Below are 12,258 nucleotides of genomic sequence, written 5' to 3' on the forward strand. Positions count from 1 at the left end.
AAACTGCGTGGAAAAGCAGATGTTTACATTCCGCAGCATGTCAATTCTTTGCGCGGAATCCGCAGCGGTTTTACACCTGCTCCATAATATAAAACCGCAGTGGAATCCGCACAAAAACCGTGGTAAATCCGCTATTTTTGCCCTGCGGATTTATCAAATCAGCTGCGGAAAAATCCGCAGTGGACCATTCTACGTGTGCACATACCCTTAGGAATGCAGATTTTGATGGAATGCTCTGCAAGTGTCATGTAGCGTTTGGAGAGCCCCTGATGTGCCTAAAGAGTGGAAACCCCCACAAGTGACACCCTCAAGGAATTTATCTAGATGCGTGGTGAGCACCTTGAAACCCCAGGTGCTTCACAGATGTTAGTAAAGTTGAGCCATTAACCCCCCCCCACACACACACATATATATATGTTCTTTTAGTCCCTTTTTTTTAAAAAAAAGATTAACAGGGGAAAATGGACTACAAAATTTGCTGTGTCATTTCTCCTGAGTACACCAATACCCCAAAAGTAGCCAAAAACTACTTTTTGAAGCCCAGTTCAAAGCTCAGAAAGGGAAAAAGCACCACATTGCCATTCAGATTTTGCTGGACTGGTTTGAGGGTGAACTATCACATTGGTAGAGCCCCTGAGGTGCCAGAATAGCAGAATCCCCCACCATAAATGACCCCATTTTTACAAACTACATCAATGAATTCATCTACGGGTGAAGTGATCATATTGACCACACGTGTGTCACAGAATTGTATAAAATTGGGCAGTTAAGAAAAATTAATTTACATTTTTACCACCAAAAAGTTGTTTTATCCCCAGATTTTACATTTTCACACTGAGTAAAGGGTAAAAATGGCACCACAATTTGTCCCACAATTTCTGCTGAATGTGGAAATACCCCTTAATTGGCTGTGCAGTGCTGCTTAGCCATATGGCGAGACTCTGGAGGGACAGAGTGCTATTTGCCTCCTGGAGTGCAGATTTGGCTAGAATAGTTTGCAGACTCCATATACAGAGCTCCCAAGTGCTAGAAGAACAGAATTTCTCTCCCTCAAGTGACCCCATTTTGGAAATTATACCCCTTTAGGAATTTATCTACAGGTGTAGTGACATTTTTGACTCCATGGGTGTTTTTCAGAAACAAGCAGCAGTGGATGTTGCCGAGTGAAAATTGCAAACTGCCATTGCTGTGCCCGCACATTGCAGTCATCAGTACGTTGTAGTCACAAGTACCTGGTAGTGCCCAGCTTATGCTACTGGAGACACGCACTGGTAAAATTAGACGGGCTGTCATCACTACAGAAATACCAAACATGTGGACGCTAAATGTGGTTTAGGCACACTGTGGCGCTCAGAAGGGAGGGGGCATTTGGATTTGGGAGTGCAGAATTTGCTGAATTTCTTCGGGGCGCGAGGAGCTGTACCGCTTTTCTAGAGATTCTATACTACAAGTAACCTGGAAGCCTCCTATATTTCCATTAACAGATGATGGCGCTGAGTGGGGCTTTTTTGTGGATTGATTTGAAGCTTTTCTAGGAAACTTTTTACATAACATTTGAGATCACATTTATCCAGGAAGCTCAGGTCCACACAGTCATTGGCGTCACTTTCTTCACTGTTGTCATATAGCACACCATCCTCGGTGCCATCTAAGGCAGTATTAATCCCACATTTTTTGAATGGCCGTATAACAGTTTCATCCTCCATTGACTGCCATAATGTTTCCACCCACTCACAAACTTGAGTGATAGTAGGCCTCCTCATTCAGCCAGTTGATGTCAGATCATGATTACCAGCAGCCATCCATTTGTTCCATTCTTCTTGCATGAAGACTTTAAATAGTTTATTGATGGAAACATCAAGGGGTTGCAGCTCGCTGGTAAGCCCCCTGGGACTACAGCTAGTTTGGTCTTCACCTCTTTAAAAGACTTTTTTGTGGTTTCACCGATATGTCCTCTAAACTGGTCAAGTACTAACAGGGCAGGATTTTTTTTGTTTGTTTTTTTTTTTTAAAAAGCCCCCCCCCCCCCCCCAGGACTTTTGGACCAAACTTTGTCAACCCACATTCTCATTCCATTCTCTTCCATCCTTTCTCATGAACGTGCGCGATGACTCCTTGTGGGATTGCCTCTTTTGGCATCTTTTTTTCTTTTGAAGATTAATATTGGTGGCAATTTCGTTCCACCGGCACAGCAGGACAACACAACAGTGTAATGGTTTTTTTTTCCATGTCCTGCGGTTTTTACGGTTATGGATTTGGCACTCTTTACATCTACAGTCCTGTTAAAAGGCACATCAAAAGTTAGCAGGACTTCATCCATTGACATTTTTATTTGTGCCATTTTCGGGCACATGACATTGTTTTATTGCTTTCTGTTCCGATTTTTGGGAGGCAGAATGAACAAAAACCAGCAATTCAGGAATTATTTTTTTTATCCACGTGTGAATTATTGCTAATGCAGCTTTATTTTTTGGTCAGTATGATTACAGCGATACCCCATTTATATTTTTATGTTTTGGCGCTTTTACACAAAAACTATTTTATAGAAAAAAATATTTTGCATCCCTTTAATCTGAGAGCTATAACTTTTTTTGTTACGCTGAAGGAGCTTGTGTGGCAACTTGTTTTGTTTTTGCGAGACAAGATGATGTTTTCAGACACCATTTTTATTCAGATTGGTCTTTTTGACCGTGTTTTATTACACTTTATGTTCGGCAGTATGATGATAAAAAAACATGGCAAAAAAACTATGTTTTTGAATGGTGTTTACTGAAGGGGTTAACTAGTGGGACAGCTTTATAGGTCGGGTCGTTCCAGCCAAGGCGATACCAAATGTGTACTTTAAAAAAAAAAAAATGTATTCATTGAATTTTTTTTAGTTTTGTTCATTTTATGATTTTATTTATTTTTTTTTTTTTACATTGTCCCAGGATGAGAGACATCAACTGTATAGTGCACGGCAGAGCATTAGATCAGCTTCTGGACATGCCAGGAGGAGGCTTGAGAGCACGAGCTGAAAAGTCACCATCTCTGGGTGATCCTGCGGCCATCTTTAGGCCCGGGGTCACCATGGAGACCATCAACATAACACAATTGTATTTCGCTGTGCCAATGGGAGCACAGAGGGAGCTCTCTCCCCCTGGAATGCCCCGCAATGTCACTGTCATTATTGACAGCATCAAGGGGCTACATTGGTGCTAGTACTGATTGTGGGCATCACTGCAGGGTATCAGGTCCCACATAGAGCCGACACCAGCACTGGGTCGTAGCGGTGCTCATCATGCGCCCACAGCTCCGTATTTGTACGGCGGTTTTCCGAGAACGCAGCTCCAACAGTATATGGCGCATGTTGGGATGGCGTTAAATAGATTCAGGCAAAATGGAAAATTGTTCTGTGATCAGATAAACCAAAATGTAAAATGCTTAATGGAAACCACGGATGCCATGTCCTGCGAACTCAGGACTAGAGGGACCATCCAACTTATCACCGCACACTATCAGCATCTCGGATTGAATGGGGTTACATTAGTGGCAATGGCATGAGCAGCTTACACATCTTCAGAAGGGACCATCTATGCTGACATTATATAGAGGTTTAAGAACAACAAATGCTCCATCCAGGCAATGTCCATTTCAGGGAATGCCTTGTATATGTCAGAAAGACAATGCTAAACCGCATACTGCATCCATCACAACTGTATGAACAAGAGTTAAGGTAATGAAGTGTTCGGTCGCCTGCAGTCCAGACCTCTCACCTAAAGAATGCATTTGGAGAATTATGAAACGAAAGATGCGTCAAAAAAGACCCTGGACTGAGCTGGAATCCTACATCATACAAGAATACAACAAAAGGGACAACATTCCTCTCCCAAAACTCCAGCAACTGTCTTCCCAAACAATTACAGACTGTTGTAAAAAGATGGGATTCTAAAAAATAATCCTGTTCCAACAACTTAAAGTAATGATGGCCACTCGTTTTTCTTTACTTAGAATTTATATTATGGCAAGAAAAAAGCAGCTAACAGTCTATTCAGTAGGACTATCAGCTGTGTATCCACCAGACTTCGGCTCAACACAACTGATGGTCCCAACCCCATTTTTAAGGGTATGTGCACACGTTGCAGTGATTTACAGAACAATGTAAATCAATGGCAAAATAAAAATGCTGTGCTAATGGTGCAGAAAATTCTGCACAGAAAACGCAGCAGATTGAAAAAAGGAGCATGTCAATTCTTTGTGCAGAACTGCTGCGTTTCTGCATCCATTCCATAATAGAAATCTGCAGGGGTAAAAAAAGGAAGAAATCTGCAACGTGTGCACAGACCAAAAAAAAGGTGCAGATTCTGACCTGCGTTTTCTGCAAAGAAATTTAGAATCTGCACAGAAAATTCCACAATCAAATCTGCAACGTGTGCACATAGCCTTAGGCAAGAAATCCCACTTATTAAACACGACAGGGGATATCTGTGAAGTGAAAACCATTTCTGGCGACTACCTCTTGAAGCTCATCAAGAGAATGCCAAGAGTGTGCAAAGCAGTCATCAAAGCAAAGCTACTTTGAAGAACCTAGAATATAAGACATAATTTCAGTTGTTTCACACTTTTTTGTTAAGTATATAATTCCACATGTGTTAATTCATAGTTTAGATGCCTTCAGTGTGAATGTACAATTTTCATAGTCATATGAAAAAAATCTTTACATGAAAAGGTGTGTCCAAACTTTTGGTCTGTACTGTATGTCTAACTTTTACCTTCTGATCTGTGCTCTATGTTCTGTCGTGGATAAAATATGTTAATAAGAAATTTCCAAAGTCATTGCATTGTTGTTTTCTTTACTGTTTACACAGTGACCCAACGTTTTTGGAAATGGGGTTAATGGGGGTTTGGAAATGTATATATAAACTCGCTTATATAGTGCCATTCATTTCCACAACACTTTACAAACATCAAAACCGCTGTCCCCATTGGGGCTCACAAATGACACTCCTTATCAGCATGTCTTAGGAATGCGAATACCTGGAGGAAACCCACACAAATAAGGGGAGAGCATACACACTCACTGCAGAATTTGAACCCAGGATCCCAGCGCTTCAAAAGCAACAGTGATAACCACGGAGCCACCATGCTGCCACATATATAAACACACATATTACAATAAAATATATACTGTATATGTGTCTTGTAATGTAATATGTGTGTTTATATATGTGGTAGTATGGTGACTCAGTGGTTAATCTAAAAATTTGTACATTGTTTTTCGGTTCAGTGACTAACTCAATTCTTACTTTTCAATGTGGGTGTATTCATTTATTCTGAGCAGTACGTGTGTGTGTGTAACACACACATACACCTCAGAATAAATGAGTACACCCACTGAACAAAATAACAATTTACAAAATGACGACAAGGCTGAATTTTATACGACACTTTTTAACCTACATCAAGAAAGTGAGGTTATAATATATAACTTTCACAAAATCTTCACTTTTACTGAAATTAGTTGATGCAAAAAATGAAAATCGTACATCAAAAACTACATCTACTATTTTGTATGACCTCCAGCACCAAATCTACAGTCATGGCCAAAAGTTTTGAGAATGAAACCAAAATTATATTTTCATATGATCTGCTGCCCTCTGGTTTTTATTAGTGTTTGTCTGATGTTTATATCACATACAGAAATATAATTGCAATCATATTGAGTACCAATAGGTTATATTGACAGTTAGAATGAGTTAATGCAGCAAGTCAATATTTGCAGTGTTGACCCTTCTTCTTCAAGACCTCTGCAATTCTCCCTGGCATGCTCTCAATCAACTTCTGGACCAAATCCTGACTGATAGCAGTCCATTCTTGCATAATCAGTGCTTGCATTTTGCCAGAATTTGTTGGTTTTTGTTTGTCCACCCGTCTTTTGATGATTGACCACAAGTTCTCAATGGGATTAAGATCTGGGGAGTTTCCAGGCCATGGACCCAAAATCTCTATGTTTTGTTCCATGAGCCATTTAGTTATCACCTTTGCTTTATGGCAAGGTGCTCCATCATGCTGGAAAAGGCATTGTTGGGCGCCAAACTGCTCTTGGACGGTTGGGAGAAGTTGCTCTTGGAGGACATTCTGGTACCATTCTTTATTCATGGCTGTGTTTTTAGGCAAGACTGAGTGAGCCGATTCCCTTGGCTGAGAAGCAACCCCACACATGAATGGTTTCAGGATGCTTTACAGTTGGCATGAGACAAGACTGGTGGTAGCGCTCACCTCTTTTTCTCCGAATAAGCTGTTTTCCAGATGTCCCAAACAATCGAAAAGGGGATTCATCAGAGAAAATGACTTTGCCCCAGTCCTCAGCAGTCCACTCCCTGTACCTTTTGCAGAATATCAGTTGGTCCCTGATGTTTTTTCTGGAGAGAAGTGGCTTCTTTGCTGTCCTCCTTGAAACCAGGCCTTGCTCAAAGAGTCTCCGCCTCACAGTGTGTGCAGAAGCATTCACACCAGCCTGCTGCCATTCCTGAGCAAGCTCGGCACTGCTGGTAGTCCGATCCCACAGCTGAAACAGTTTTAAGATACAGTCCTGGCGCTTGCTGGTCTTTCTTGGGCACCTGGAGCCTTTTTGACAACAATGGAAGCTCTCTCCTTGAAGTTCTTGATGATGCGATAGATTGCTGACTGAGGTGCAATCTTTGTAGCTGCGATACTCTTCCCTGTTAGGCCATTTTTGTGCAGTGCAATGATGGCTGCACGTGTTTCTTTAGAGATAACCATGGTTAACTGAAGAGAAACAATGATACCAAGCACCAGCCTCCTTTTAAAGTGTCCACTGATGTCATTCTTACTTAATCATGACTGATTTATCGCCAGCCCTGTCCTCATCAACACCCACACCTGTGTTAATGGATCAATCACTAAAACTATGTTAGCTGCTCCTTTTAAGGCAGGACTGCAATGATGTTGAAATGTGTTTTGGGGGTTAAAGTTCATTTTCTGCGCAAATATTGACTTTGTAAGTACAGTAATTGCTGTTAAGCTGATCACTCAGACATTCAGGAGTATATGCAAATTGCCATTAGAAAAAATGAAGCAGTAGACTTTGGAAAAATTAATATTTGTCTCATTCTCAAAATTTTTGTCCATGACTGTAGGGAAGGAATGAAGAAGGCGGTGGCAAATTGCAACATTTATCTTTTTCCTTCTCCAAAAACTCTTTAATTTTTAAACCTGGACTGAGAGTGATGCTCAACTTCTCTTCAGAATTCCCCATAGGTGGGTCCTGGCAAATTGTAAGTGGCTTTTTATGTGCATGGGCTTCAGGAGAAGTTTTCTTCATGGATGACACCCATGCATGCCATTCCTCTGCAGAGTACGCTATAACGTGTCAAGGGACAAATTCAACCTGGTTTGGCTTCTACTCTACTTCTACGGCTAACTGCAGTGAAACCTGCATTTCAATTTTTTTTCAATACTTCTCATAAGCCAACGCTCCTGTTTAGGTGTCAACTTTGTCCTTTAAGTCTCTGTGAAATGGTTCCGGTTACATCTTTTTTTTTTTAAAATTTTATATCCCTTATGCTACAGTATTCAGACTGATAAGTAAAGTTTTGCTGATCTTTTTGTAGCCTTTACCCTTGTTGTGTAAATAAATTACTTTCTTTCTTGGGTCGTGACATTGCCCACAGGATGCACTGGGAAAGGGTTTTCTTCCTTCTTTACCGCCCTTTTATGAGTCAACTGTGTGCTGGACCTCTGTCTAATGAATAATGAGGGTATGTGCAGACGTTCAGTACTAGGCAGCACTTGCCCGCTGTGTCCAAAGTGCTACCGGCCTTTTGAACACAGGTGACTCCGCATTTGCTCATTGAACCGTGCGAAATCACTGCGCCCAATATATTGCACTGGTGATATTTATCTTGCAGAGACCAACGTCTCCGCAAGAGAAATCGACATGCTGAGGTCTGGAAAGATGCACCGCATGTCCAACTCTGCAGGGAAGCCGGGGGTACCGATGCACGCAAAGAGGGCATGAGATTTTTGGAAATCCCATCCACTATCCTGTAACATCTGGTAGCTGCAGGTTGGACGCTGCGGATATATGCAGCATCCAACCCGCAGTGTTTACTAACTGTGGGAACATACCCTTAGGCCGGGTTCACACTGTGTCTAGGCAGTCCGTTAGACGGACTACGCTACACCGTGGCATAAACGCGGTGTAACAAAGTCCGTTACGGCCGCCATTGACAGCAATGTCGGACGCATCGCTAGCGCACGCCCACAATGGGCGTGCGCTAGGGATGTGCAGACATTGAGTGACGGACCCAGAGAAACGGGCTGCAGCGTTTCCGCGTCCGTCACTGCTAGCGCAGATAGTAGCAGCTAGCATCTGCTAGCTCTAACGCAGTGTGAACTTAGTCTAAAACATACCTGTGGTAGAATTCTTGTTAAGGAAACACTGCTATCAAAGTTTTCGTCCTCTTAATATAATGGTAGTCATCATATTATATAGGACTGTGTACTTACAATCATTTTGCCTTTCTACCCAGTTAATTATTCTGTTTTACCTGCTCTATGTAGAAACAGTAAGTAACTTGTCCTTGCATTTATCCTCTTAAAGGGAACCTGTCATGTCATTTTTAGCTATTAAACTGACCCCAGTGAGTCGTTAGTGAACTAATGTACATCACTAAGGCTGATTTCACACTTGCATTGGGCTGAGATGCGGAGGGCTACGTAGTTCCTCCGTTAAGCCCCGCCCGCTGCCGCGCTTCTTTCTTCAGCTTCGCCTACATAGGCATGTGTCCTGCGTACCTATCTTTAGCATTAGGCACGTAGGCCATACGAATGTATCTGGATTCCTCCGCATGCTTCGCTTTGACGCTGCGCCAAATGCAAAATGCTGCATTTTGTTGCAGTTGGTGCAGCATCAAAACGACGCATGCGGAGGCATCCGCATACATTCGCATGGCCTGCGATCCCAATGCTAAAGATAGGTTCGCAGGACGCATGCCGACGGAGGCGGAGCTGAATGGAAGAGGTGCAGCAGTCGGCGGGACTTAACGGAGGAACTACGCAGCCCTCCGCAGCTCTGCCCAATGCAAATGTGAAACCAGCCTAACATGGTTTTCTCAAAGAAAAGCTCCCAGTATTATATTTAAAAAACACTTTATATCATTAAGGGATTGCCTCATATACCTTTTGTATTAGTCAACGGGGTGGTGCTTTTTACTGTTTCAGTCAATGTCCTGTTCAAATTATACACGCACACAACATTGTAATTGATGACCGTGACTGACCTGACATCACCGCAACCAACTAGCAAATCCTGCGCATGCGGGCTGCCCATCCACTCCCTGGGCATGCGCACTGACTCTGGGTGTACAGCCCCAGTGTCATATCAAATGCACATGCTCTGAAGCACAGAATGAAGGAGACAGTGGTGCGTATAAGAATAAGATAAGAATGAACTGTAGAAGGGCAAAATAAGCCATTGTAAGTACACAGTGCTATAAAATAAGAGGACGGCAATATATTAAGAGGATAAATATTTTGATGGGAGTGGTTCTTTAATTACAATTTTGTGGCCTAAAGTTTAGATTTGCTCATAAGGCTTTCATTGGGGTGTACTCATTTCTGTCTCGTGGTTTTGAATTAGTTAGAAAAATGGCTCTTTTGGTTGAGCGGAATATAAAATCTTATATATAATAAGTGACTCACATTTGTGGGAGTTTTTTATAGCACGTGCTATTCCATAAGAAATGTTAATTAAGAGAGAAAATTAAAGGTTAACTGATAAATGTATTTGCTGTGTACTCATTTATGCTCTTAATGTTGAGCACACATATATATATATATATATATACACATATACATATACACTAGCTATTGAACCCGTTCTACGACCGGGTGGCGAGCATTTATATTAGTATATGGTCTCCATCCTGTCATGTGCTGCACCATCCTGCATCCCCGTCCTGACATGTGCTGCTCCCATCCTGCGTCCCGTCCTGTCATGTGCTGCTCCGTCCTGCGCCCCCGTCCTGTCATGTGCTGCTCCCATCCTGCGCCCCCATTCTGTCATGGGCTGTTCCCATCCTGCGCCCCCATCCTGTCATGTGCTGCTCCCATCCTGCGTCCCCATCCTGTCATGTGCTGCTCCATCCTGCGTCCCCATCCTGTCATGTGCTCCCATCCTGCACCCCCATCCTGTCATGTGCTGCTCCCATCGTGCACCCCCATCCTGTCATGTGCTGCTCCCATCGTGCACCCCCATCCTGTCATGTGCTGCTCCCATGGTGCGCAACCATTCTGTCATGTGCTGTTGCCATCCTGTGCCCCCATTCTGTTGTAATGTGCTGCACCCATTCTGCCTGTTCCTGTTTCCATTCTGCCATATGTTGCTCCCATCTTTCTCTCTCTCTGGCTCTACTGCCCGAGTGCGGGTGGCTGTGCTGGGGTGGCTGTGCTGGGGGGCGGCTGTGCGTGGCTGTGCTGGGGGGCGGCTGTGCGTGGCTGTGCTGGGGGGCGGCTGTGCGTGGCTGTGCTGGGGGGCGGCTGTGCGTGGCTGTGCTGGGGGGCGGCTGTGCGTGGCTGTGCTGGGGGGCGGCTGTGCGTGGCTGTGCTGGGGGGCGGCTGTGCGTGGCTGTGCTGGGGCGGCTGTGCTGGCTGTAGCTGTGCTGTGGCGGCTGTGCGTGGCTGTGCTGGGGCGGCTGTGCGTGGCTGTGCTGTGGCGGCTGTGCGTGGCTGTGCTGGGGGGGGGGCGGCTGTGCGTGGCTGTGCTGGGGGGCGGCTGTGCGTGGCTGTGCTGGGGGGCGGCTGTGCTGGGGCGGCTGTGCTGGCTGTAGCTGTGCTGTGGCGGCTGTGCGTGGCTGTGGCGGCTGTGCTGGACATGTAAAACACGTACCGCACACGGACGTTGTCCGTGTGCAGTCCGTGTGCCGTGCAGGAGACAGCGCTACATTAAGCGCTGTCCCCCTCACTGGTGCTGAAGCCGCGATTCATATGTTCCCTGCAGCAGCGTTTGCTGCAGGGAACATATGAATATTAGTGTTTAAAATGCAGATGCAGATCCAGGTCCCCACCCCCACCCCCGGGGTGTGCGTGGCTGTGCTGGGGCGGCTGTGCGTGGCTGTGCTGGGGGCGGCTGTGCTGGGGGCGGCTGTGCGTGGCTGTGCTGGGGCGGCTGTGCGTGGCTGTGGCTGTGCTGGGGGCGGCTGTGCTGGGGCGGCTGTGGCTGTGCTGGAGGCGGCTGTGCGTGGCTGTGCTGGGGGCGGCTGTAGCTGTGCTGGGGCGGCAGTGCGTGTCTGTGGCGGTGCTGGGGGCGGCTGTGCTGGGGTGGCTGTGCTGGGGGCGGCTGTGCTGGGGCGGCTGTGCGTGGCTGTAGCTGTGCTGGGGCGGCAGTGCGTGGCTGTGGCGGTGCTGTGCGTGGCTGTGCTGGGGGCGGCTGTGCGTGGCTGTGCTGGGGTGGCTGTGCTGGGGCGGCTGTGCGTGGCTGTAGCTGTGCTGGGGCGGCAGTGCGTGGCTGTGGCGGTGCTGGGGGCGGCTGTGCTGGGGGCGGCTGTGCTGGGGGCGGCTGTGCGTGGCTGTGCTGGGGTGGCTGTGCTGGGGCGGCTGTGCGTGGCTGTAGCTGTGCTGGGGCGGCAGTGCGTGGCTGTGGCGGTGCTGGGGGCGGCTGTGCGTGGCTGTGGCGGTGCTGGGGGCGGCTGTGCGTGGCTGTGCTGGGGGCGGCTGTGCGTGGCTGTGCTGGGGTGGCTGTGCTGGGGCGGCTGTAGCTGTGCGTGGCTGTGCTGGGGGCGGCTGTGCTGGACGTGTAAAACACGTACCGCACACGGACATTGTCCGTGTGCAGTCCGTGTGCCGTGCAGGAGAAAACGCTACATTAAGCGCTGTCCCCCTCACTGGTGCTGAAGCCGCGATTCATATGTTCCCTGCAGCAGCGTTTGCTGCAGGGAACATATGAATATTAGTGTTTAAAACGCAGATCCAGGTCCCCCACCCCCACCCCCGGGGTGTGCGTGGCTGTGCTGGGGTGGCTGTGCGTGTCTGTGCTGGGGGCGGCTGTGCGTGGCTGTGCTGGAGGCGGCCGTGCTGGGGGCGGCTGTGCGTGGCTGTGCTGGGGCGGCTGTGCGTGGCTGTGGCTGTGCTGGGGGCGGCTGTGCGTGGCTGTGGCTGTGCTGGGGGCGGCTGTGCGTGGCTGTGCGTGGCTGTGCTGGGGGCGGCTGTGCGTGGCTGTGGCTGTGCTGGGGTGGCTGTGCGTGGCTGTGCTGGGGG

At 46.8% G+C, this 12,258-nt stretch overlaps 1 protein-coding gene across 14 annotated transcripts in view; it reads right to left on the reverse strand.

Annotated features, from left to right (window-relative positions):
• Positions 1 to 12,258, reverse strand: part of KDM2A (lysine demethylase 2A) — a 185,707-nt gene that overhangs the window by 149,719 nt on the left and 23,730 nt on the right. The gene's annotated exons all lie outside the window — the stretch shown is intronic.

The sequence above is a fragment of the Ranitomeya imitator genome, chromosome 2 (genome assembly GCF_032444005.1).
Source record: "Ranitomeya imitator isolate aRanImi1 chromosome 2, aRanImi1.pri, whole genome shotgun sequence".
NCBI lineage: Eukaryota > Metazoa > Chordata > Amphibia > Anura > Dendrobatidae > Ranitomeya > Ranitomeya imitator.